This window comes from Triturus cristatus, chromosome 2_1, assembly GCF_964204655.1.
Source record: "Triturus cristatus chromosome 2_1, aTriCri1.1, whole genome shotgun sequence".
Lineage (NCBI taxonomy): Eukaryota > Metazoa > Chordata > Amphibia > Caudata > Salamandridae > Triturus > Triturus cristatus.
Genome location: NC_140581.1, coordinates 173,132,815 through 173,158,876, shown reverse-complemented (window position 1 = coordinate 173,158,876; position 26,062 = coordinate 173,132,815). Strand labels below are relative to the sequence as shown.

General features: G+C 46.1%; 1 protein-coding gene across 3 annotated transcripts in view; it reads right to left on the bottom strand.

Annotated features, from left to right (window-relative positions):
• Positions 1 to 25,827, bottom strand: part of ARK2N (arkadia (RNF111) N-terminal like PKA signaling regulator 2N) — a 269,417-nt gene extending 243,590 nt beyond the window's left edge. The window contains exons 1-2 of one of the 3 annotated variants that reach the window (XM_085629231.1): positions 25,587 to 25,820; positions 23,040 to 23,183 (exon numbers count right to left, since the gene is read on the bottom strand). The gene's annotated coding sequence lies outside the window, so the exon portion shown is untranslated. Of the gene's footprint in view, positions 1 to 23,039; positions 23,184 to 23,718; positions 25,506 to 25,586 lie in introns of those variants that run through there. The other 2 variants (XM_085629249.1, XM_085629240.1) reach the window with 2 other exon arrangements.
• Positions 25,828 to 26,062: the final 235 nt, after the last annotated feature.

The following is a 26,062-nucleotide window of genomic DNA, read 5'->3' as shown; positions in this document are numbered from 1 at the left end:
CCTCGATTTGGGAGGGTTGCAATGAGGTGTACAACGTGTTGTGGTCTTATTGTTTTTGGGGAGACCAGTGTTTCCCTTATTAACAATAAGATAGACCAGCACGTTTGTAGACGCTCATAATATTCCCATTCTTTCTTTCCTCCATCCCTGTATGAACCCAACGGCTCTTTTAAGAGCCAACCTTACCTCACAATTTTTTGTATTTTTTTTAAGCTTTCCTTTTTGAAATTTTTTTTTTGCCGTGCGCGCACGGTACGCGTAATTACGCGAAGTTCGCGGAATTTCTCCGTTTACGCCCTGCGCGTACGCTACGCGCATTCGGCGATTTTTCGAAAAAAAATTAAAATTAATTTTTGCCCTTGGGGGTCCTTCTGGGACCCCCTGACAAAGGCTAGGGGGTCAGGAACTGTCCAGCCTGCCCCCTTTTCACGTTATCCACCTTTGTTTTTCACCCCCTCAGACTGCGAGAGACAAAATGGCGGCCGACACTTCCTGGTTTCGACCGATTCGAATGTTTACTGAGATCTAACAACCAATCAGAATCACTCTCGCGCATGGCAGCGTGCGCGTACGGTAAGCTTACGGTACGCGCTCGGAGCGTGCCCATAGATATATTGATTTAAATGCTATTTTCTCAGGAAATACTGAACAGATTTACACGAGACCTTCAAAAGGCACATCCCTGACCTGAGGGCTACCTCTCTGCCAAATTTCAACTAATTCTGTTCAGCCGTTCGGGCTGTAGCTCGGACTAAAGGTCCTATGGAAAAATGCATGGGGAAAACGCGTTTTGGGACCCCCCCTTTTTCTCAGCCCCCGCTTGACGAATCCCCCCCGAGACTTTCAGGGTAGGAGCGGTGCAGAGCGCCCAACTTATTTTGAGTATTTCGCGAGGATTCGTCAATCGGCGCCAAAGTTATTCCAAATAGAATGTTGCGGATTTCCTATGGAAACAGGGTCCTAACTATAACTATCTACTGGCGACCGCCAGTAGAAAAATATATATATATTTATATATATATCCCCTTTCAAAATGCCCCTGCATTAAGAGACGCACTCCTCCAGCCAGTGATTTCAACAAAATCATTTATTGGAAAAGGAGCAGGCATTGCCATTCCGATAATTTCTGTCCTCCTGCCTGACGCGTTTCAGAGCTCTTCTGCTCTTTCCTCAGAGGCAGTTTCAATGCACACGCTTTTTCGGATACCCACAGTCCCCTGCGCCATTCAAAATTAGTTCCCTGGCCTCCGGTGTGCCTTTTCATCATTAATTGCAATAAGGTGCATGCTGGGACTTGCAGTTAATTTCCATAGGATTTTTACCTTTCAGTAGGTGTGCGCATTAAAACGATTTTGGAGGACCAATGTGAGCCCTCCAGTGGCCCTCAGATTAGCAAGTTCTGTTCCCAAATTTGCATGCTGACTGCGCCGTCACACGATCCCTGAAGAGTTCAGGAAAGACTATCCCTGTGCATTTTAGATAGCGGTGCGAACTCTTCACGGCGGGACCTGCCGTGTTCAAATCTCCTTTCAAAGAACCCACTGAGGGTAGCATACAAAAGCGCATGCACTCCATGTCACATGGCTTTCAGACTGCCCACGGAAGAAGAGGCTGCTGCCTCGAAACGCGTTTGGGAATAATAAAGCACTTTTAACCTGTATGCAGAAGCTGGCTTCCTTACGCAAAACCGGAATGGTAATTGACAGCCGAGTGCGACCTTGAAGCTTTCGGCCATTGAAAAACTATATATATATATATATATGCGCGCTCACTTCCAATCACTTTCAAGAACTTGGAATAGCACTCAACGGGACACTCCTGCAGTAATTTAATCATTTATTGCATTTGCGAGCATGAGAAAACATGACGCGTTTCGGCGATGCCTTAATCAAATGTTTTACAAAAATCGCGCCAGAAAACGGCATATTTCAAGAGGCAGAACAGGAGTCACATGATGTTATTTTTACCATCAAAGGTCCGGTACAGCGATGGGCACCTGCTTCGCCCCCAGTTACGCGAATTTATTCGTGGGCTGGTGGGAGGAGCAGGTGTCCAGAGCACCGGGACCGATTGAGTACAACAGGGTGGTCAGTTGGTATAGGTACATAGATGACCTTTTTATTATTTGGGATGGCTCTTTCGAGTCAGCTACTACCTTTATCAGCAATCTGAATAAGAATACTATCAATTTGGAATTCAGTGGTGAAGTCAGTGCTGAAACTGTTAACTTCCTTGATTTACAGATTAGGGTAGTAGATAACCAACTATCTGTATCACTGTACCGCAAACCTACAGCCGGAAATTCGATCCTGCATGCTACAAGTAATCATCTTCCTGGGCTAGTAAGGAGTATCCCTTACGGAGAATTCTTACGGCTCAAACGGAACAGCACCAGGGTTGATGATTTTGAAAAGGCAGCCAAAGATAGCATCAGTAGATTTGTAACTAGAGGGTATAGTAAAGCATTCCTTGAGAATACTCTGCAGCGAGTAAGGAATATACCAAGGGCCACTCTATTCAAAGATGACCAGCAAATGGATACACAGGACAAGAAAAAGAGAAACAAGAAAAGTAGAATGGATGAATGCGATACCAATAAGTTCAGAATGGTGACCACCTTTTCAAATGGTGCCAATCAATTGAAGCAAATTCTAAGAAAAAACTGGCACATTTTGAAAACGGATCATGTGATCGGTCCAGATATTCCTCCTGTCCCTCTAATAACTTTTAGAAAAGCTAGATCTTTAAGGGACAGTTTGGTTCAAAGCCATCTACCTACCAGCCCCAAGGTGATGGGAACCCTAAGGGATCTTAGAGGTTTCTTTCCATGCGGCAAATGTAAAGCCTGTGTAGGTAGTAGAAGGACATTGACCTATCAGGTTATTGGCCTTAAGAATCCCCGACCCATTAAGAAGTTCATTACATGTAACACAAACTACGTAGTTTACTGTCTGGAATGTCCGTGTGGCCTACGTTATGTGGGCAGCACGATTCATTGTGTCAAGATTCGCATCCTGGAACATATGCGAGCGATAGCTAAGAATGATATCACCTATTCTGTCGCAAGGCACTATTTTGAAAAACATAATAGCAATAGGGAGCTATTACGCTATTATGGTCTGGACCAGGTACCCATAAGCATCAGGGGAGGAGATAGAATCAAACAACTACGTAGACTGGAATCACGTTACATTATAGATCTGGGTACGAAAAATCCCGTGGGTATGAATGTGGGCGAGGAATTATCGGTCCATCTTGGTGACTAAACAATAACAGGATAGAGCAATATGACCCCATGATAGAGATCAGGTATTTAGGATTCTGTGAGTTTTATATTTATATTAGTGGTTCTGTTTCTGTGTGAGGACTGATAACATATCTTTTTTGTATGTATAAAATGATTGTGATAGAGGCTTTTTTGCATCAGGGGCCACATTACTGCTTGTAAGATAGTGTTAACGCAGGGGTTCAGGCCGATACACGGCGTTATGTCAGAAACCCTTTTTTGATATATATTGGGCAATTGATTTACAGTTGCAAGTTGTTCCTCTGTAATGGAGGAATATTTCCTCTACGTATTTCACTGTTGATCCTGCAATGCAGACTGCCGATACACGGCTCAATTATGGTCAGGTTCGTGGGACTTCATGTGCCGATATACGGCGTAATAACTGTAAAGTAAATGTACATATTTATGTAAATAATTGCTTTTTCTGAGATGCAGACCAATATTGGGGACTTATTTATGGTTTAACGTTTAACGATTTGTAAATTGTATCTATACATTTAAATTATTGTTTCTCCCAATATGGCGGCTGATTTTTAAAGACGATCGCCCCTTTCTGTTGTCCCATTTCGATGACCATGAAAAATAACATCATGTGACTCCTGTTCTGCCTCTTGAAATATGCCGTTTTCTGGCGCGATTTTTGTAAAACATTTGATTAAGGCATCGCCGAAACGCGTCATGTTTTCTCATGCTCGCAAATGCAATAAATGATTAAATTACTGCAGGAGTGTCCCGTTGAGTGCTATTCCAAGTTCTTGAAAGTGATTGGAAGTGAGCGCGCATTTTAAACGCGAGTGCACCTTCGCGTTTCAAAGCACCCGTCTACTGAGTGCGCTGGGTTGGAGGTGCAGATGGAGCTATATATATATATATATATATATATATATATATATATATATACACTAAACTCCCATCACTGCAAGGCTTTCAGCATCAGTATATATATACATATACACACACAAGTATACATAAGACTCAGTGATTGTATGAGTGACTGAATGGATAACTATACTTGTAATAGTGTTTTTATAACACACTAAGTAGGAGTTATTATCTATATGAATAGATGAAGTGGTGTTTTTATAAGTGTATAGCTAAGTAAAAGTAAGTATGATCCATTGTTTGCATAAGTGATTAGGATGTCTGCTGGTGTGTAATGTCGATATAGCTGTACAAGTATATTTGATAGTGTTCTATTGATCATTGACAGCATGTATGAGTGAATCTATAGGTAAGTGATTAGATGTGTGTATAGATCTAGGAATCACTGAGTGGGTGTTTAGAAACTTGTATTGGTGTGTCAATGGTTTTACATCTGGCACTCTGTATTTTACAGTGAGTGATGAAAGGTTATACTAGTGTGTGATGAGGTATCCGATGGTCACGTGGATGATGTCATCAGTGATGTCATTTGAGATGTCATCAGTGATGTCACTGACCATGTCATGAATGATGTAATATGTGACATCAGCAGTGGAATGCGGGCACTCGAGATGTAGTTAGTTCAACTAACTATATCGGAGGAATTTCAATGCTAATTCCTAACTATATCAGGCCTGAAACCTATGGTTTTTTCAGTGGATTTCAAAGGTTTTTTAAATGCCAATTCCTAACTATATCAGGCCTGAAACCTATGGTTTTTTCAGTGAATTTCAAAAGGTTTTGTAAAGGACAAATTGTTAATATTTTTAGTTTGTGAAAATAGACACTTAGAACATTTTCTGCTGAAAACCACACAATGGATTCCTGTGGAAGGAAATACAAGTTACTGGTAAGTACGCTTAGAATTACTTTTCAGGGTCAGTGCTGGGCTAAAAGATGCAGCACTGGGTTCTCTCCTGATAACAGGGGAGTAAATCGGAATTCGTAGTTCGGCTGATTTTAGAGGAATATTTGTACAATGGTGAAGAAAGGGGGCGGGGCCTGAGGTGACTTCCGTATCACCTCAAACGCTGGCGTTTTAAGTTTGTGAGAACATAAACGCAGAGCACAGTGGAGCAGCAAGCCCGGGCAGGGGTAAATTTTGGGGTCGGCGCGGAGCAGGGCTTGACGGGCAGCCGCTGCCGCCCACGCGGCGCAGAATTTATGCTGCGCCGCTGCTGGGGCCAGAGGAGGATCCAGGGTGGCGCACGGCACCAGGGCAGAGCAGGCACCGACCGTCAGCAGCCGCAGCCCCAGAGCGGCCCAGGGACAGGGACGCCCGCACAAAAGAGGCACCGAGAGCAGATCCAGGGAACTGCCTCCGTGCCCGGCCCTACCAGCTCCTCCGGCGGCAGAGAGATGCCGATCACCGACTCAGTGCCGTCCCCCGAGCCGCGCCTCTACCCCAGGCTGCGCCCCGGGGCTCCTCCCGAGGCACGCCGCAGCGAGTCCCCCAAGCAGCAGTCCGGGGGATCCCCGGGGTCCGGCGGACTGGAGCACACCCCGCCGCCCCAGCCGGAGCATGCGCAGGCTGCGAGCAGGGAGCCCGGGCTGCGGTCGCCTGAGTCCCCTCTACCCAGGACGGCATATCTTTCTCACCCCCCTCGGGGTCCTATTTACACTCCTTCTCGCCAGGGTCCTCGCCGCCCTTCCTCTTCCCCCTCATGGAGCCCCCCAGGACCCGCTCCGGTTTCCTGCTCAGTCTACAGCAAGGTGTTCAGCAGCACCCTGCGGGTGCCCAATACCAGCTGGGGGCAAGCCTAGAGGGGGCAGGGAGCTCCCACCACTACCAGCGCCAACATCAACAGCCCCCCATACAGCCTTATGATTTGACAAACTCCCTAAGGAGTGGTTAGCAGCATTTTGCAAGCAACTTTGGCTCTAGAGTCGGAATCTTGTTTTCGTTCCAAAAGGTGGATTAATTTATACAGTGCGTTTATGGTATTTTTCCTAATGATCCCAAACATCCCCCGGGGAGACTGTGGGCCAGCTCTGGGCTGAGGGGAAAATACACCTAATGCCCCCCAGCATGGCTCATGTACTACCCACATACCAGCACTAAGAAGGTGAGCAGTGAAGCTGGAAGTGGCGACATGGTACCAGCAATGGGGGACGCAGCCGACTCATGCAGGGGAGGTGCCACAAACTGAAGAGAGACTCCAGGTCGTACAAAGTGCCACCACCGAGATGCAGACGTGTCCAGGACCTACTGCAGCGCACCCTGATCGGTAAGCGGCCGACCCAGGGGAACAAGCAGATGGTGTGCGGCCAGTGCACAAAGGTGCCGCAAGATCTCCAGCTTGGGCGATGTGGACATCCACTTCAAAGGCGACGGCCCTGGAAGCTTGTGGATGGCCCTGCTCTACGAAGCCGGATATAGGCTGCGGGGGGGGGTGGGAAATCACCCTGGGGCCCTCCAGCATGGCTCAATCATTTTGCGCATGCAAATGTGGCAAGTGCCCGAGGAGGCCCAAATGTGGTGCTGATGTGGAGGGAAATACTGCCGCCCACACCCTGTTGTGGAGGAAGCGTCCAATTAGGACTTCACTCCTCACCCCTCCTCCAAACTTACTTATAAGGTTGGGGTCGAGAGACACTGCATGCTGGGACTGCCCAGCGCACCAAAGAGCACAGGGGGTGCACCGCAGATGGTTGGTAAAGCCCCAATAAAATGGAAATGCTTTGAGTAATGGACCCGGAGCTGTACAAATAGAGAGGGGTGATACTGCCTGCGGGTGCGGCCGCATGGTCTCCCCAGATTGTGAGATACGGCCAGCTGGTTCTAGCCGGGATTTGAAAGCTGATACAGAGCATGCAGGCAGGGATGGCAACGGAGAGACTTACTAGGAGAGGCGGGATGTGTTAAACACATGGATGATCCCCCCCCCTTGCCACCCAGGCAGACATTTGGAGCCACAGACCCATAGACTTGTGAAGGGCAGACTTGTCCTAGACTGGAGTGAGCCTGGGCACCATAGGGTAGGATATACCACAGCAAGGGCCCAGCAAACAAAGATAGATAGTTACGGGAGCAGGCGCAAAAGGACACCCTCTACCCCCCCACCAGACTGAAGGGAGAGTCTGCAGGTGCCACAGGGCCCAGCAGAAGCACAGATGTTGGTCACAATCGAGGAGTCTACTGTGACTGTCGAAGCAAAAATAGAAGCCGTTTTTAGGTCTCGCCTGAGCCAGCGCATGCGCTGCTCTGGCGAGACATTTCGTAGCTGCTTCAAAAGTGCTACCTTGCCGGCCACCAGCTCGCTATTTTACGCACAAGCGCGCGCACATCACTTTTTCCCCATCGCGCTTGCGCACCACTCGCGGTTTTTTTTCATTTTTGCAAGCACGGAGCGCGTCATCGCAGTCGCAATCACGTTCGCTTTCACCGGGATCGCGATGGCTTTCGCGGCTGCGCAGCGTTACTTTCATGGCCGCGCGGCCAATGCTTGTTGTTCTCGTTGACTTGCTTCTTTGGTATCCATCTACATGCTGCTAGCGAGCACAGGTGAAAAACCTTTTACTCTCGGCATCTCTGGCAGCAAACATTTTTCATCTCCACCTAAGACCGTGTTCTCCACTCCTCATTATGTTATGCTGCCGCTTGTTTCTTTGTATAGTTGTTACTTTTCCCCGTTTTGTTTGATGCCTTGTGTTCTTGGCATTGCTGCCTCTGTAAATAGCAACACAATTAAACTTGATGCTTCAATAATTGTTAGGACCGTATTTCAGTGGTGCAGTGTTCAGTATTCTTGGTATTTCTTTAGATGTGTGAAGGACTTAATATACCGAAATTACCTTAAACTCATACAATTGCTGATAGCGAATTGTGTACAAGTGAAAGCATAGTATAAGTAATTCCCTTCATTTGAAGGTAAGTTTTCATCGTCTATATTTCTGTTGTTTAACGTTTGTATTCTTCTGGGCATTTTTTGTAGATTTGTTTACCGGTTGTTGAGTACAGATGAGTGAAGCATCTGTACTTATGCCGCATTACCTTTGCCGCATATATGCATCGAACGGTTCTTTTGCTAGCACATTCGATGTTCTAGACTAAAAGCCCTCAATTCCTCTTCTGCTGTACCTCTGTAGATCCTAAATTAGTGCTCTTGCTTTTTGAACGTCATTAGTCCATCGTAAGAAGCTACTTTCTTGCCAGGAGACATTTCATTCTGTTTCCCGCAGGTATGGGTTTTGACCGCTTTTGCAGGGTAAATGAGACAATCGGACTTTTAGAAATGTTAGCTGAGTCATCTGTGCTCGCCTTGGGTACTCATTCCTACAGTTGTGGCGCACTGTATACAGTGTCCTATAGCAGGAGGCCTCCTTGCCATAATATGGTCATACCCAGGTCCACTGGAATTATGAGAGTTTTGCAGCATCGTTGCGTCTTGCACAGAATTATGGATTTACTGCTTTTACCACAATATTCATCAGCTGCAGCCTGACCCGCAGATTTAAAAAAATAAATAAGGCTCAAACGGATGCAAATTTACTAAAAGCACAGCAACGTGTCTTGACACGCATTAGAAGACCTTTTGCAACTGTTGCGTATCACCTCTCCGTTGCTCACTGTTGAATTTGGGTGCAAACACTTACTAATGAGGTGAAACATTTCCCAGATTGTGGGAATATGTAACTCGTGTAAACCTATCAATAATGAAGTAATAGTATCACAAAATATGAAACATTTTGCAGCATAATTGCCTTTTCCTTCTGTACTATTCAGTTAACCATGCCACAGGGTTGTCCTCCCCTACCGCATAATTCCAGTGGCCCAGTAAGCATATGTACATAAAAACCAGATGCAAATTATGATGCCTGATACAAGTTTGGCGCGACCACGCTTCAAGCCCAGGAACACACTTCTTTTAAACTACTGTATAGTTTTACGCATCCGCTCTACGCAGACTCCTGTTCGAACACAGTCCATTGCTGCCCACGTGTAACTCCATCTACTACCTTCTAACAGGAACTAAATCTCACAGATCAGTGCCTGAGCAGACCCCTGTGCAAGGTCTTCCTGAACATCTATCCAAGCATAACTCAGACTGTGTACTCCCCTCCACTTCCTCTCGGCTACAACTTACTTTGATCTGCGCCGGCTTTGTCCTTACTTCCGTCGTTGCAGCCTTTATTGTCCGGGTAGCCGGTCCGGGGGGCGCCTCGCTCTCTCGGACACCAGGGACTAGGCCTCTGCGCTCTAATAACGCCCTCGGGCGCAGGGAAGGAAAACGGAGGGCTTTCCGCTCCACTCTCCTTTGTGGGGAGGAGGTGGCAGGGGGCATCTCAGTACTGAAGCCACAGCCTCAACCTTCAGAAATAGTTGTCCATTCATAACACCAGTACTAAAGTAAATGAAATGTAGCTACACACAAACTTTTAGGAATGTGTCACTGCAGCGGGACGTGGACACTTTTCTTTCTGAGCACCCTGCATAAAAAGTCGGGGGGAGTACTTACAGCACAACCTGGCTGAACAGGAGGCAAGTGGGCGTAGCAAGTGCCCTTTCCTCCTCCACGGCTATCATAATACGCATTTGTAAAGCGCACGTGCGTTTGATACTGTATAAAACTTTTTCTCTTCTAACTCAATGGTACCCTGTCCGACCTCGGGAAAGATGAACAGCTAAGTGGGTCGTGGCATGAAACGCAGGTCTGTCCGTCGATGCATTAGGTCGCTGAGCCTTCAGACCTGCGTCCTCGGTGTACCCATCACTGCATGTGACCCGTGGCAGGTTTAAGCAACTTATCCAATTGTCTTTAGCTTTCCTTCGCCTTCAAATCAGGGTAGTGTTTCACCCGCAAAGCTGAGGAGGACGGACCATGTGTGAACTGCACTGCTTTGCAGGTGTTCCATGCCTGCCGTCATTCTCCAGTGGGGGCGACGCTCAAAGTTGGAGAAGAGTGTTGGGTTGCTGTAGGGCTGCACTGTTCATAATGTCCTGCATTGCGTTAAACACCAGATGCCTCCGTGCCGCGCAGCAGCAGAAGGGGAGATTGGTCGCCCACGGGCTCGTTCTTGTTTAGGTCTCGCCTGACCCAGCGCATGCGCTGGTCTGGCGAGACTTATTGAGAGGGCTCCAAAAAGTGCTACCAGGCCAGCCGAGAGCTACAGTGCATGTGCGCGGGCGCTGCGCTTTACCGCGATTACTTTCGCGGCCGCACGGCCGCTTTGCATAGCAAATAGGTCTCGCTTTTGGGACCTTCTAAGTATTTAGTTATGCAACTGTTGCATGGCTAAACACTTATAAGGTCCCAAAGGCGAGACCTATTGGCTATGCCAATGCTTGTTTTAAGTTTACAGTTTGTGTTTTTTTCTTACCCACCTGCGGGTTATGTTGGTCAACGAATTACCAATGGATGGAAAAGAAACTTGGCATTTTGCAGCCAGCGATACCAGTCTGTGCGTCTCATTTTCAGACGGTTTTTGGCACAGAGACTACATAGATGGATTAATGCTAGACTTTTAGGATAAGTACATACGTTGAATAGTATATACAGGTAATGCAAAGCACTTCATGTGTTCACATGCCATCCCTCACACCTGATCTCCAAGTGCATGTCTTGTGCCCAAATGGCCTTTACTTTATCTCTAGCAAAATTAACAAGCATTGGAATAGCTAATAGGTCTCGCCTTTGGGACCTTGTAAGTGTTTAGCCCTGCAACAGTTGATGTTGTTGCACCAAGGATATGGTGCTGCATAACTAAATACTTATAAGGTCCCAAAAGCGAGACTTATTAGCTATGCCACTGCTTGTTCAGTATGTGAGCTGACTAAGAGTAGCCCACCGGAATGCAGTGGAACACTCGCTGATCACAGAACAGGACATGGCTAAATTTCTGGGGGAGGTGGCCGCCCTTCTGGTCGAACTAACCAACCTCTCTGCCAAAACATCTGCACCGAAATACAGGGCTGAGGATGCAGAAGGGAGGGCCAGACGATGTAATCTCAGGTGTATGGGCTTCCAGGAGGATGTGGAAGACCAGACCCCAGAACTTTTGAGCACTGGATAAGAACGGCGGTCCCATCGGCCAAACTGTCCTTGTGTTTCATCGTGGAAAGAGCTCATGGTGCCCTGACGCTGCTGACCATGGCAAGCCACCCCGTACAGTAAATGCAAGGTAATATATTACGGGGACAGAGATGCTATCCTTAATGCAGTCAGACAGGCAGGGGAGCCCACGTTCAAAAACCATGTGATACGCATTTTCCCCAAATACACAAGGCAAGTACGGTTGTTGCTGATGATATTTGGGGGTGTGAAACAAAAACTGACGGCTATGTGCCCAAGATACATGCTCCTATATCAAGCAAAGATCAAAGTAATACACAATGACCATAAGCACTTCTTTACCATGCCGGAGGCAGTGTGGGAGTGGCTGAAGGTACGGGGAGAGGGCCGGTTCCATGAAGCTCTAGAGATTGGTTGCAGGGGCTGCATTGCCCACGGCTGGCTTGGAGGCGCGAGGAGAATAACTTCATACCCCCTACCGAGTGGTGCTTGGAAAGAATGGTACGCTGGATCTGGAATTACAGGGTTCGGAGAGGGAGGAAGCAAGAGTGTCGGTGACAGCTACCAACTCAGACAAGAGCACAGAGGTTGTGGTCGCAGAAACTCCCAAAAGACCTTATTTGATGTCCTACATGGACCAACTTTGCCGACTCATCCCCCACACCTCACCCATAAATGCCTCACAACACACTGAGGGTACATCCCCAGGCCTGGCGACCAGGTGTGTGTGCTGTATGGGGGGGTGGGGGGGGGGGGGGAGAATACGGTTGAGGGCCCACAGGACTCAAAAACACACAGCTGGGTGACGTGATCAGCGAGCTCTGAGTAAAAAGTGGCTGCATTTACTACCCCTCAACTGGCAGAGGCCTTATAGGCAGATACAAACAGTAATGAATATGACAGTGGTTTGGGGGAAGCTGCAGCATGGCTGGGGACTTGTATCTAAATGGCACCTTCCCCATACAGGGAGAGGCCAGGTATCTGTTTCAGCTGCAACAGGACCAGTTCCTACAATATGCCAAGAAATCCAGTATCAGACGCAAAGTCTGGACAGATTTTCCAGTTGAGCCAGAGGATTCCCAGACGCTACAGCTCCTGCTGGACCCAGGCTACACGAGGGGGTTGATTCCCCAGATTTACAAAGCCCTCAAGGGGGACTGAAGCATTGAAATGACAAGAGTCCAGGACAGATAAGTGGAGGACTTATTCAAACCACTTTCCGAGGGGCCCTGGATGAAAGCCTGCACTCAGGACCGCGAGATAGCTAGCAACGTGCAGTTTAAAATGACCATGATTCATTACTTACATCGCACTTACTTGACAGATACCTCAGAGACTACAACGTCAAGTTCCGCAGATGGCATCAGATGCGAGACGGACCATGCAAAGTTTATGCACATGACTTGGTAATATTGCGGGGAGCCACAAATGCTCAGATAGATGCCTCGATTATGCACCGTTTGCTGAGGGTATTCCCATTCCCAAGGTGAGGGTAGAGGCCGTAGAAGATTTTTTATCACAGACTGCCAAAGTAGCCACGGCGGAGGTGTTCCAGCTGTTTTCCCTAGGTCTCAATCATTATGCCACGTCTCAGCAATGCTCTCCCATACCTCGGCAGGACACAACACCCTATAATGAAGGTAGGCCTCACACGACGTTGACGGTTCACACTGCCCAAGACCTCCCTTGCGACCACCCTCATCTCTCGACCTCTTCCGATAGAGATTTTCCCACACACCCCCTGTCAGTTTTTGTTCTCTTTTCTATGACCATACCGCCAATGTAAGTCACGCACAAGCTCTCTGGGATCACAAAGACCGATATACTCCTACGGTCAATTCACTAGCCTTTTGCTCACGAATGCCCTCTGGACTTCGATCTGGATGAGAACCTACATCCCTACTCTTCTTCCGAAGCCCCTAGTACCATTGGCAATACCTACGGTAGGGATGCTCATGACGGAGTTTCCTCAGACGATACGTCAATATTCAATCCTACTTTGATATCCTTTTTAGAGCTTCCCCCAAATAAAATTAATGAAATGGCAGTCCTCGTCAAGGACAATGGTCCCCAACGCCCTTGCAAGATGTGCCCAAAGTGCCTTTTGTCTCAACGCCCAAGGGGTAATGCACATACATCATCGTCCGGAGTCTCCTCAGACTGACTTCATACAAGAAGAGGCTTCCTCCACTGAGGTAGATATTCCAGACCTGGTCAGTTCATTCTCCTTTGACTCTTGATAGACCCCAGTTGTCCCTATTTGACATATCCGATTCAATCCCTGTACCTAAACTGACTGACCGAGAGCAAGTCCATCCGACCACACAGACATGGTTTCTAGTGATAATCCCAACCCACACTCATGGATGACTCCATCCCCATCACCCACTATCGCAACAGGGGAAATACCTTCCAAGCTCGGAACATTGTCAGCCCACTTCAGTTCCCAGGTAAAAATAACAAATTCCACGTTGGCACAGGAGGCAGTTGAGTATGCAACCCAATTCATGGGTCCCAAATGGGTTCGAGGAAGAGGTTTGGATTACACAGATGAGCACGTCTGCACATTTCAAAATCCATTAAACAAATTCTGGAAACTAGGAAGAAGAGTATTTTTTGTTTCACTTTGCAGCAGGAGCTGCTAGATGTCGCCCTATTCAGACATGCCGACCTGCGCCAATGATACCAGCGGAAGAAGATGTACTTCATTCTCACTAGACTTCAAAGCAATGCAATAAGTCAGAATCCAACTTTCATAGCTGAATCCAATCTTTGGATAGAGACTATAAATCGAACCAGTCTGTAAAATAGATTTTACAGGTCTAACATACATCAGCAAACAAGCATTTGCAATGCAATAGATCTCACATTTGCGAGAGTTTAAGCTATTGGCATTGCAAATGACAATGCGTTTTATTTATCTGTTTTGATTAACACCTGAATAAAAGGCACTGTCATTTACAATTCCAATAGCTCAAACTCTTGTAAATACGGATGTTTATTGTACTTAATTTCCCCTATATAGCACCTCAAACGCTTCTGGCCACTTTGATGCTAGTGACAGGCATTCACACGCAGCATTTGCGCTTATGGTTTAATTACGGTGCACATATCTTTGGAGGAACTGGCGGCTGAAGTGGCCAAGGAGCAGGAAACGCAAGCTGAGCCCCAGACACTTTAAAAGCATCAAACTCGTCCCCATTGAAATACGCCCGGCCCAAAGTAAATAACTATGTTTGTTTACAATGTGTACTGGAGTTCAATTAGCATATCACAAACACAAAGAACACGTTATATATTCAAGGGGTGACTGAGGACAGAGCTGCCGGCTTTGGAGCTGGGAACTAGGTTCAAGTCTTGGCGTCGGCTGAACATCCTGCGATTCTGGTCAAATCCCTTCATCTCCCCGTGTCTACCAAGAATGAATGTGTTGAACGTAACTGGTGCTCATGTACAGCGCTCAGATACCTTCCGGTCGAGTTCGCGCTATATAAAACTGTAAAAAAAACGGGGGAAAAAGCACGCAATTGGCACACTTTTTTTGTGCGCATACTCAAGTATACGTATGTAGGGACGGTGATGAGCCCGATATCTCTCGAATGATGAATGGGAGGATAGATCATCGATAGCGTCCCAAACCGACTCCACGTGACTTTCCTAATGAGCATTGGCATAGCCAATAGGTCTCGCCTTTGGGACCTTGTAAGTGTTTAGCCATGCAACAGTTGCATAACTAAATACTTATAAGGTCCCAAAAGCAAGACCTATTGGCTATGGCAAGCGGTCGTGTGGCTGGGAAAGTGATCGCGATCAAACATCAAAGATCAAAGCGGCCATGCGGCCGTGAAAGTAATCGCAGTCAAGCACGGCGCGCACACCCACGCACATGGACTGTAGCTCTAGGCTGGCCTGGTAGCACTTTTTGGAGCCCTCTCAATAAGTCTCGCCAGACCAGCGCATGCGCTGGGTCAGGCGAGACCTAAAAATGGACGCCATGGGGGAATATGGCCTGGTTGTTCCAATAACTAATCACTCGGTGCCAGGGAGTGCCCGGAATTGCACACTTCTTGCCAGAGATGCCCTGGTGCTGTATACGCGGTGCCTGGGTGAACCCTCTCTGCACTCTGCCACCCAGCGAATGAATACCACGGACTTCACACTGCACTCGGAGAGCTAGGTAACGGTTAATCCACAATCCCTCCCAGACAATGCAGGGAATAACAGGCTTGCAGAGAGCATCAGAAAGTGAACTAATCCCTGAGAGCGAGCCCTATGCGGTGCACACTCTTTCACACACCACCGGGCCCTCTACACACGCTCCCTGCCAGAGCACGTCACACTATTCCCAGAGAGCACTGCAGCCTCCTCTCCAGAGAGCACCAGACATCACCAGTCACTATACATTCCCTTCCAGGGAATACCAGACACTGCACGTCCATTCAGAGAGCATACAATACTGCACACTTAATTGCAGGGAATATCTGGCGTTTCACACTGTTTCTAGGAAGCAATTAAAAGGTCCACTGCCCCCAGAGAGCACCAGGCAGAGTGTAAATATCAGCAGTGCACATGCCTCAGAGGGCATCAGACTTGAATAACAGGCATTGCGTACTGCTTTCAGAGAGCAACAGAAACTGAACCCATAGAGCGACATGCGGTGCACACTTCAATTCAGAGACCGCTAGTTCCTGTACACTCCCTTACCAGACCCCGCAAGATGCTTCCAGAGACCCCAAGCTCTCTGGTGGTACAAGTTATCTCCCCGTGACTGATTGAAAGGGACAGCCACAGTTATAGGAAGTGAGCAATGAAAGAGCCATTCCAGTCAGACAGACCTATTGTATTGTAGAGCATGGTGTCCCTGAAGAGGCCCCGCGCTCAACATTACAGATAGATAGTTTAATTTTTCTGAGCGCAGAGTTCCTAAATCGGGAGCCTTGCTCAGCATGCACATTTTTTGTAAAAAAACAAACTGGGTCCATGAATCTGACGCTGCGTCCTTCAAAAAAGTAGTAATGTGGTAAATAAGATGGTACCACGAGGAAGTCGTACTTCTTGAATGAAGGGAAGTTTATTCAAGATAAGCTTCAACCACGACAAGGAGCAGCTCACAAACCAGAAGTTTGATCTGCAACCAACAGCTGCCGATCGAACTCCAACAGCGCACACTCCAAGCACGGGGCAACATAGAACAAGGCATTATGACATTCCATTAAACTACAAATCCACTACATCACCTCCCCCCTTTACACAAAAACAGACCGACCCAAATAACTCTCGGTTAATATCTAACAAAATCTTTAAACCTAGATGGAGGTCTCCTAACCCAACGCCCATGATCAGAACCAGCCAAGCTTGCATTCAAAGAACTACCAACAGGCCCACCAACTGACGGACTCACACACTCACTCCTACACTCAGACCCCTCACCAACCTGCAACCAAAGCGTTCACTCATGATCATGTTGTTACCTCCATGCGACCTTCCTGCCTCCAATTAAGTCAACTTGATCCAGCGTCACCTTCACCAGCTGTCTTTTGTGCCACCAACCTTTACAATCCAAAAAAACTGCTCCCTTGCTTACCTTACAGATTTGAACAGGGCCAGAGAACACAGACTCCCCTTTTTTTACCTTGAAGGGTTTTTTTAAACAATACCCAATCACCAATTGAAATTTCCAAATCACACATGCGATCCCTCTTGTCAAACATTTTTCATGTCCAGCTGTTTTCCCTTGACTGCATCTGCCACACCACTTGCACAAAAGTCATCAACCTCAACATCAGATTTTCTACTTTCCAGCCAGGAAGGAAATAAAGTAGCATTTGCCTTTCTACCCCTCAGAAACTCAAAAGGAGTAGTTTTGGTGATACAATGTGGTGAGGTATTGCAATTGCACACCTCCTCCAAAAACCTTCCTACGTCTAGACCCGAAGCCAAAGCCGTTTGAATTCCTTCCACCGCTTGGGATTTATCGGGCCCGCGGCAGGAGAGAGGATCGCTGTGAAATAAGATTGATAGAGTGAAAGATTTTTTAACTTGGTGAAAGGAGGAGGACTGAAGGATTTCAGAAAAATAATAATTGATTTTTAAGTGATTATCTTTTGAACATAGTGAAAAGAGGAGTATTGAAGAAATTGAGAAATAAGAATTGATGGAATTCAAGCCCTGATGAAGTCCTAAGGGAAGGACGAAACGCGTATGCAGAAAGGCTGTTGATCTATAGAAAATGCAACTGTGATCTACAAAATCGATTTTGTATGGTTGATTGAAGCAACTCGTTGAAGAATCATCAAATTTGAAAAAAATTAAAAAGGTTACTGTAACCTGAAGGAAATTTCATGGACTCTTTTTTTTGATGTTCCTTCCTAACTGTACTCCTTCCTTAAGAACTTTATTACCTCGCTCCACGAGCCCACTCGAAGCAGGTGAATACAAAGTACCTTAAAGTGCTTGATATCCCGAATCTCTAAAAACGTACACATCCTTTCTGACAAAGTGCGTCCCATTATCCGTCAACAAAGCTCTAGGAGCCCCTTCCAACAAAAACACCTTTTTAAAAAAATCCAATGGTATTCTCTGTATCTGGTGATTCCACAAACTTGTAGTACACCCACTTCAAATAGTAGTCCATAGCTAAGATTAAATACCTCATTTCATACACCAAAACATTAAATGGCCCTGAAAAGTACAAACCGACTTCATCCCATGGTTTTCTAGGAAATGGAGTTGGATGCAAAGGTAATCGTGTCAGCTTCCAGTGTTTGTCAGATATTCCTCACAACCATCCACCAAACTCCTAATATGATCATCACAAGCAGGCCACCAATAGTGTTGTTTTATCTTCATTGAAGTTTTGTCACTCCCAAATGACCTTCATGAGCGACCCTAATAATGAAATTCCTTAAGCTAATAGGAGGAACAAATTTGTCCCCTCATCACAAAATCATCTTTCAACAAAAACTCACCAGCCACTAAAGCAAAATTCTTCAAATCCTCGACCAAACTTCTTACCTCAGGCCATTTATTCGAAGTGTATTCCAACACCCTGGACAGAATAACAGCCTTCGTGCAAGCATCCTTCCACTCCCCTTCAGAAATGACCGAACTACAACTCTCAATTGCATAACAATCGCAACACATTCCACCTCATCCTCTCCCGAATCCTCATTATCTTTCTTAATCAACATTCTTGACAAACAATCCGCTCGAAACTTTCTACCACCCTGGATGTGCTTTGTTTCAAAATGTTACTCTTGTAACTTTGAAACTAGTCTAGTCAACCTGGCAGACATAAGCCGCAACTTTGCTGAAAATGAAGGTCAGAGACTGATGGTCCATGAAAATTTCAAAATCGGAGACCCCAAATATACATTTTAAATTTATGAACCACCCTAACACAAGCAAACACCTCCCGTTCAATGGTGCTGTAATTTTGTTCGAATTGTTTGAGAGATCTTGAGGCAAACGCCACAGTCTGTTCCTTGCCATTCACTTTTTGACTGAGAACCGCCCCCAAACCTCTCATACTCTAATCTACAGTAATGATAGAAGCACAATCGTCTCGAAAAGCCTGTAGAGCCTGATCCGAAACAATTAGTTCTTTCACTCTTGCAAACACTCCATCCAGTTCTTCTGACCACACAAATTTCAGACCCTTCTTAAGTAGCACTCGCAGGGGGTTCAACAGTCTGAGCATAGTCCACTACAAATCTGGCGTAATACTCAGCCACCCCAAGAAACAACAAAGCGTGCCCTTGTCACAAAGAGGTCTTGCCTCCTTGAGAGCCCTGATTACTGAAAAATGTGGTTTAATCCCGTCACCAGACACGGTGTGTCCCAGCTATTCTACTTCTCTCACATCAAACTTGCATTTATCTGCTCTTACAGTCATGCCATGTTCACCCAGGGCGGACAACACCTTCTACAATAGGTCACAATGTTCCTCAGAACCTTTTAAAGAGATCAGGATGTCATCCAAATAGGCCTGTAACCCATTCATGCTCTTAAACAGAGTGTCCATCAGTCTCTGAAAAATGATAGCAGCAGATGCCAGACCAAAGGGAAGTCTGAAGAACTTGTATGCGACAAAAGGTGTAACAAACGTGGTCAATTCTTGAGAAACCCTAGCCAACGGAATCGGATGGTAGGCTGACCTTAGGTGGATAAACGAGAACCTCTTAGCTCCACCCAAATTTGCTAAAAACTCATGGATCTTGGGGAGGGGATGGCAGTCGACCATAATATTATTTAGACCCCTCAAGTTCGCATAGAGCATAATCTCGCCAGTCTTTTTGCGGGCAACGTCGATGGGGGCAACCCATTGCGAGGACTCAGTGGGTTGAATAATACCTTGAGAACACAACCCATCAAGTGTAGATCTCAACTCCTCTCTAGCACTCAAGGGCACAGGTCTAACCTTGTAGGTCACTGGCTAAGCGTTAGGTAACAATCTGATTTTGTGCTCCATTCCTTTCACACAACCAACCTGGTCACTGAACACAGGTTTAAATTCAGCCAACAGGCCCACAAGGAATCATTCACACTACACACGGAGATCTCCCTGACCCTAACTGGGCTGTCTTCACCTGGCACTTAATATAAACCCATCCGAGCAAGATCCTTCCAGCCCACAATGTTCTTCCCCTTGACAGCCACATACACTTGTAAAAATATGCCGCACCAAAACCTCTACATTAGTCATAAAGAAAACCAACATGTCAATATCCTTCTCTCCAAAGGCCTTTGGGTTTACATCAGTGTGTGATAAAGCAACATTTTTCCCCAGTTCTCATACAAATAAGAATCTTGATGAATTGTTATTTGAGATCCAGAATCCGCCATAACTTTGGTCTCAATTCCACCAATTAAAGCTTCACACAAGGGGCCTTTAATCCCCATATGCTCCTCTTTATAATCCAAAGTCAAAAGAATATTATTAAAAAAAAGACTACGCACACCTATCCATTTTTAACATCCACACTGCCCACATGTATAGGTTTTTTCTGGCTCCTGCCAACTTTCTGAAAATGTCCAATCTTCTTGCAAATGGAACACCGCTTACCAACAGCCAGGCAGCCAGGAAAATTACTCATATGAAACTTCAATCCACGCCTGTAACAAAAATGTTAACCTTTCTTTTGACCAGGTTTCAGAGTCTTATCCTTCATAACAACAAGCAAACCTTCTTCAGGAGTTTCTCCTGATCCGAAACCAGAAAGAGCCTGCCTGCATAGCTTCAGTTGTAATAATAGATCTCTCGATGCTTAAGGCCAAGTCTATTACCAACGTCAGGGAAGGATTTTTGCAGCTTAAAAATTGAGTGAAGCACAGTTAAACACAAAATTGGTCCCCAACGAAATCATCTAATAATGACCCAAACCCACAAGTGGTAGCCAGGACCCTCGAAGCTGAAATGTATTCTTCGACCTTTTCTTTTTCACCTAGTTTGCGTTTAAAAAAAAAAAAGATGTCTTACTAGCATTATATTAGATGCATCCGAAAATTGCTTCCCAAGTCTGGCAATTGCCTCTAAATAAATGTTCCATTCTTTGTCACCAGATTGTCCCTGAGGAGGAGGAATTGGAGGCAAGATGTCAAAAATACGCTGCGCCACTTGACCTAAACTGCCAAAAACTAATGCAAATTTGTGAGCAAGTGAGTACTTTGTGGCATCAATGGTGAACAGGTGATTCTCGAATTGCCGGAACCACTCCAACCACAACATGGATGGCTTACTAGGTTTTGCTAAGAATGGAGGTGGTTGTGTAATTTGTAGAGTAGCAGCCATAATTTTAGACTAAATTTGATACGGTTGCCTTTAAATAACGCCCTTCTAAATTCCAGATCAACCCCTCACAAAAGGTAAGAAGAAATACCGCAAGATTTGAAGAAAATCAAAGTTGGCTATGAAGATGTGCGAGTCACCAAGGAAATGAAAAATGTGTACAGGTTACCTTAACACGCTGCTTGGTTGCATCAGATTGAGTATATTTGGAAGGTGTGCTCACCACTGGCACACGCGAACAGCTGACACTGCTTAAAGAAACAGATGTTGACCGAAAGGTGTGCACATCACCAAGATGCGCGGTCAGCTGGCACACTGTTGAATGGACTTGCCGTTGATTTAAAGGTGGTGCATCACGAGATGCGCGATCAGCTGTTCCACAAGCTGAAAACAGCCGCGTAAATACCTGTGAACAGCTTGACCCCAGAGCCAAGATGGCCACTGTATGTCCTGACGCAGCGTAGGCGCGTTAAGCTGCGTGCCCGACGTTCGCGTACACTCTACGCAGCCAATTCCATGCGCACGTTGTAAGTGGAACCTCCGAAGCAGCGCAGGCACAGCGCGATCTTCCAACGGCCAGCAAGTACAAAATCTCCTCAAACTGGCAAAATGAAAGACAGCGGTTCCTACCAGGCACCCAAATCAGTGATTGAAGGAGGGCAAAGCTCCGGTCATCAACGTGAAGGTCTTGGATACCAGTCCTTGCCCACAGCGAACTGCATCGACGTGGCGATACCACAGCGTGTAGTTCTTCGGTAGCTGAAGCAGAACCCGATCGTCGCCAAATGTAGTAAATAAGAAGGTACCACAAGGAAGACGTACTTCTTGAATGAAGGTAAGTTTATTCACGATAAGTTTCAGCTACGACAAGGAGCAGCACCCCCATCAGAAGTTCGATCTGCAACTGACATATGCCGATCAAACCCCAGACAGCGTACACTCCAAGCACGGGGCAACATAGAACAAAGCATCATGACATTCCATTACAATACAAACCCACTACAAGTAATAAATAAAAAGCTTCGGAGCCAGTGCTGTGTCGATTTTGAATTTAGAGCGGCATAGCGATCTATACGAGAAGAGATGGGTGTGCTGCAAATAAAAACAAAAAAGCACCCGCCATTGTTTGTTCCCATGGTCAAAAAACAAAGTAGTGCTCACCCACATATAACGCACATTGTATGACAAGCCAAGTAAAAGGTCCAGTCATTATAGGTGGTAACAAATGGAGACAAGGCGGAACTAACAAGCCTCATAACGAATCAGAAGCCAGCATTTACGAAGGGCACTGACATAAGCCAATGACAAATATGGGCGGAGAGTGGGAGATGCTTCAAGAACATACCCTAATACAGACAGCATGCCTCTCAGAGCGAGCAGCACATGTGCGCTGTCCTTAGGCTCGACTCAAAAAGCGAGGCGGGGTAGGGGGAAGAATACATCTAATATGATGTGTGCAGGTGTCAGTATCATATGTGGGCTATGGACATGCGTCTAGCTTTTCACTGAACATTTTGTGCCGAATTCGCTTTTCTCTCTGTACTACTAATCCCTTTATAATGGAAATACACGAACAGGCATTGCAGAAAGGTTCTTTCTGGGGTGAGCTTGGACAGAGGTTATCGGGTGGGATAGGTTGAATTGACTGAAAAGAACTCGGGGTAGGTTTAACTTCCAGAGTACCACCTCACAACACTCATTTGTAAACAGTGGTGCAGGAAACAGTATAGGTCACCAAGTATGGGTTAGGATTTTATTTCTATTTATTATTTTAAAGTAAACCGTGATCCTCAAAAAAAAAAACCCTGGGATAAGGATTCCAGTAGTTATCACAGAAAGGGATGGGCACGAGTAGGGTCCACAGCAGCAAAGGATGATAAAATACCATTATTACAAAACTACGATGGGAACCTCCTTGGATTCCACCGAGCTGCACTGCTGCATCATCATTTGAATCAAATGAATTAAATTCCTATGCTTTTCTCTTTGCTTATCTCTTCAATTTTAAATCATTCTCTTTCATCCTTACTTAATAGTTCAATTAATTTTATTCAATCAGTCGTTTCACCAATATTCAAAAAAGGTTCAGGAGTCCACAGTGGGTTCCACATGCCATGGTTTATTTACGTCAACCCAATGCATTTCGGGAATTGATTCCCTTCGTCAGGGTTATCTACAAATACAAAAATAAACGTATTTCAATCATCTTTTGCAACTAAATGTAACATTCCACATTGTTTAAAAAAACAATTCTACTGTAATCCACCAGACGCCTGTTATTCTGTGAACGTTAATCGCAACAATTATAAACAAAAAATGTCATCCTGTACCTAGCACATACTGCTTCCTGGTGCCCCTTCATCATTCTTCTATGCTTAACTTGACATTTAGATTCGAAAAAACATCCTTCTACTTCATATGACACTCAAAATCGTGATTATAGTCAAAAACAGCTTCGCAAATGCTAATTACTTTAAGCTTACCATGAACATGCTGGTTACTCCGAATAAAATAATTAAATCTTCCTAACGTTCTTTCTCTTAGCGTACACTAAATTGAGCCATGGACTAGGGGTGGAGTCTGAGGGAGAATTAGGGCAGATTAGGACTGCCAACAATTAATCAATCAAGTTATTTTCATTGTGCAACACCATGCTAGAAAAAAAATACACTTGGGCTTTTTTTTATATTGTGTCAGAGTATGCATACCTATTTGCCAAAGGATGTCTGTGGTCTTCTCGCCCTTGTTGCTCTTCCCGGACACCATTCCACTTTTCCAGTCTCATTCATATTTGCCCTCTTTCTCCCTCTCTCTTAATTCTTTAACCTGTTGTCACTCATATTCCCATAATTCCGTCCCTCCCATCCTTTGTCTCACCTCTCTCCCATGCGCACTCTCGCCTCTTGCTAGCATTCTTCTCCCCCTGCTCACTATTCCCGTGCCAAATTACCCCTTTCTCGCGTTGATGCTTGTCTAGCATGTATTCGCTGTATTTGACTATCCTGTGTTCGTCTCTTTCGCTCGCCTTTCTTACCATTCCCTCTACAGTGTCTCTCCTTGTCTTCACAGGCAGACTATAGAAAGGGGAGCATCCCTCCTCATTTTTAATCTCACCCATCAAGCCTCACGCAACGCTGTCCTTTTTGCGATGCAATGGCATAAAGGGAGACCTGGGCCATAGTCCTGTTAGCCCCCAACCACCACCCCGGGTTTGATTGAGTCTGCAGACACCAAATATGACAGCAGCAGCGTACTGCACATCGGTATATTGCAGCCACCTATGCTCCAATGCGTGCTTCACTGCTCCAGGTGCATAGGTGCAGACAACCAGGGCCTACCCAAGATGTAAATACACGTTTGCGCCTTAAACATAAGTGCATGTGTGTACCTCGCATTAAAGGAGCGCAGTCTCACAGTTTCAGAAATAATTAAGGGCTGCGTGCAAAACACGTCGGGCAGACGGGATGAAGGTCAGCGGAAGCAAAGTATCCACAGGGTTGGAGTATCAAGGAGCCCACTTGCAAGTTTTATTTCACGGGGTCAATTCACTTTAAAGGGAAATGCCTTTACATTGGCCCCTCCATCGTCTCGATGTCAAAGTCCCATTAATATATCTGACAGAGGAAATTGTGGTCTGCCATCACAGGATGTTGAGTGTCGCAGGGACTCGAACTTGGTTATACAGTTCCAAAGCCGCCTCTTCACTCACAATACTCCCAAAATTCTTGCATCGCATTTAGCGCATCTGCTCGGTCCGTTTCTTGATCAACAGACACCACCTTTTCGGGTGGGCCTAAATACAGACAGGCACACTTATCATGCCAACGTAAGGATATCCAGTTTGTCGTGTGCCACGGCAGACCTTACTGCATCACACCACAACAGTGAGATTGACTGCAGCAGCAACGCCCCTCCTATCACTCATTCGTCTTCGATCCTATATAGTACTCCTCTGCATGTGGACTAAGCACTATACACGTGCATACATTCCATCCATCTACAAGTCGCATCCTAAACACAAGATGCATTAAATTCTGAATTAAACAAAACGCCCAGCAGATAAATAACTCTGTGCACCCTTACGATTGCCGCCGTGATCAAAGATAAATAAATCGACCCGTCTAAACAGGCAAGGAAACAAAATGGCCTGGAGGCATCCAGCATGAAGTTATGCGACGAGATGGGGCTAGTGGCGAGACAACTTTGGCATCAGTGGGATAGCACACAATTTTTTGATTATCAGCTACAATTTGGTCCTGTTTTTTTGGGATGACTAGTTAATCTAGTTCACATCTAAAACCACAGCACAAGAGTGGTTACAGCTAGGGACATGCTACACTGGCAGAGTAAGATGCGACCGCTATGAATGGACTCAAAACCATGATGTTTGAAATACTGCTAAGCATTGGCTCATTTAAAACGAGGTTTCCGGCTCCACATAACACAACGGCATTATCCCATCTACTTCTAAAATGGGATTCCGAAACTGGTCGGGGCCGGACTGTTGAGCACCCGGACCGCCCAGAGCCTGCCCTTCAGTTGCTTCTTCGGACGACTTGGCCCAGCCCCCTCTCACCTGAAGGCGCCACATGGAGCCTCGGTCTCTGCCACCGACAGGCCTCAGCTCATGACTCCCCACGCACCGGTTTCCTTCCGAAAAACTGCTCCGAAAAATGTCACCGGAGGCCGTTTCCTCGCCTACGTCACTTCCGACGAAGAAGGAACTCCATCACACAACCAACGAGGTTTGACGAGTGAGCTCTGAGCAATACCAGTGAAGCCAGAGCGTCTCAGTAACCATAGAGTCTAGCCGCTGCTCTGACACCCCCCTATCCCCATTGTTTGCAGGAAGCGTATACCAAAGGGTCTGGTGTCTGGTCGTGTAAACACAGTGGCCATCTTGGATACTCCCTGATTTTTATTTAGTGCATTTTTATAAAGCGCGGACATTAGCCGAAGGTGTCAGAGCGCTGTACAATAGAGCCAGTTACTTACAAGAGAAAAGTGTTACATAATAGAACATTACAAAGATAAATAGGAGACTTAAAATGA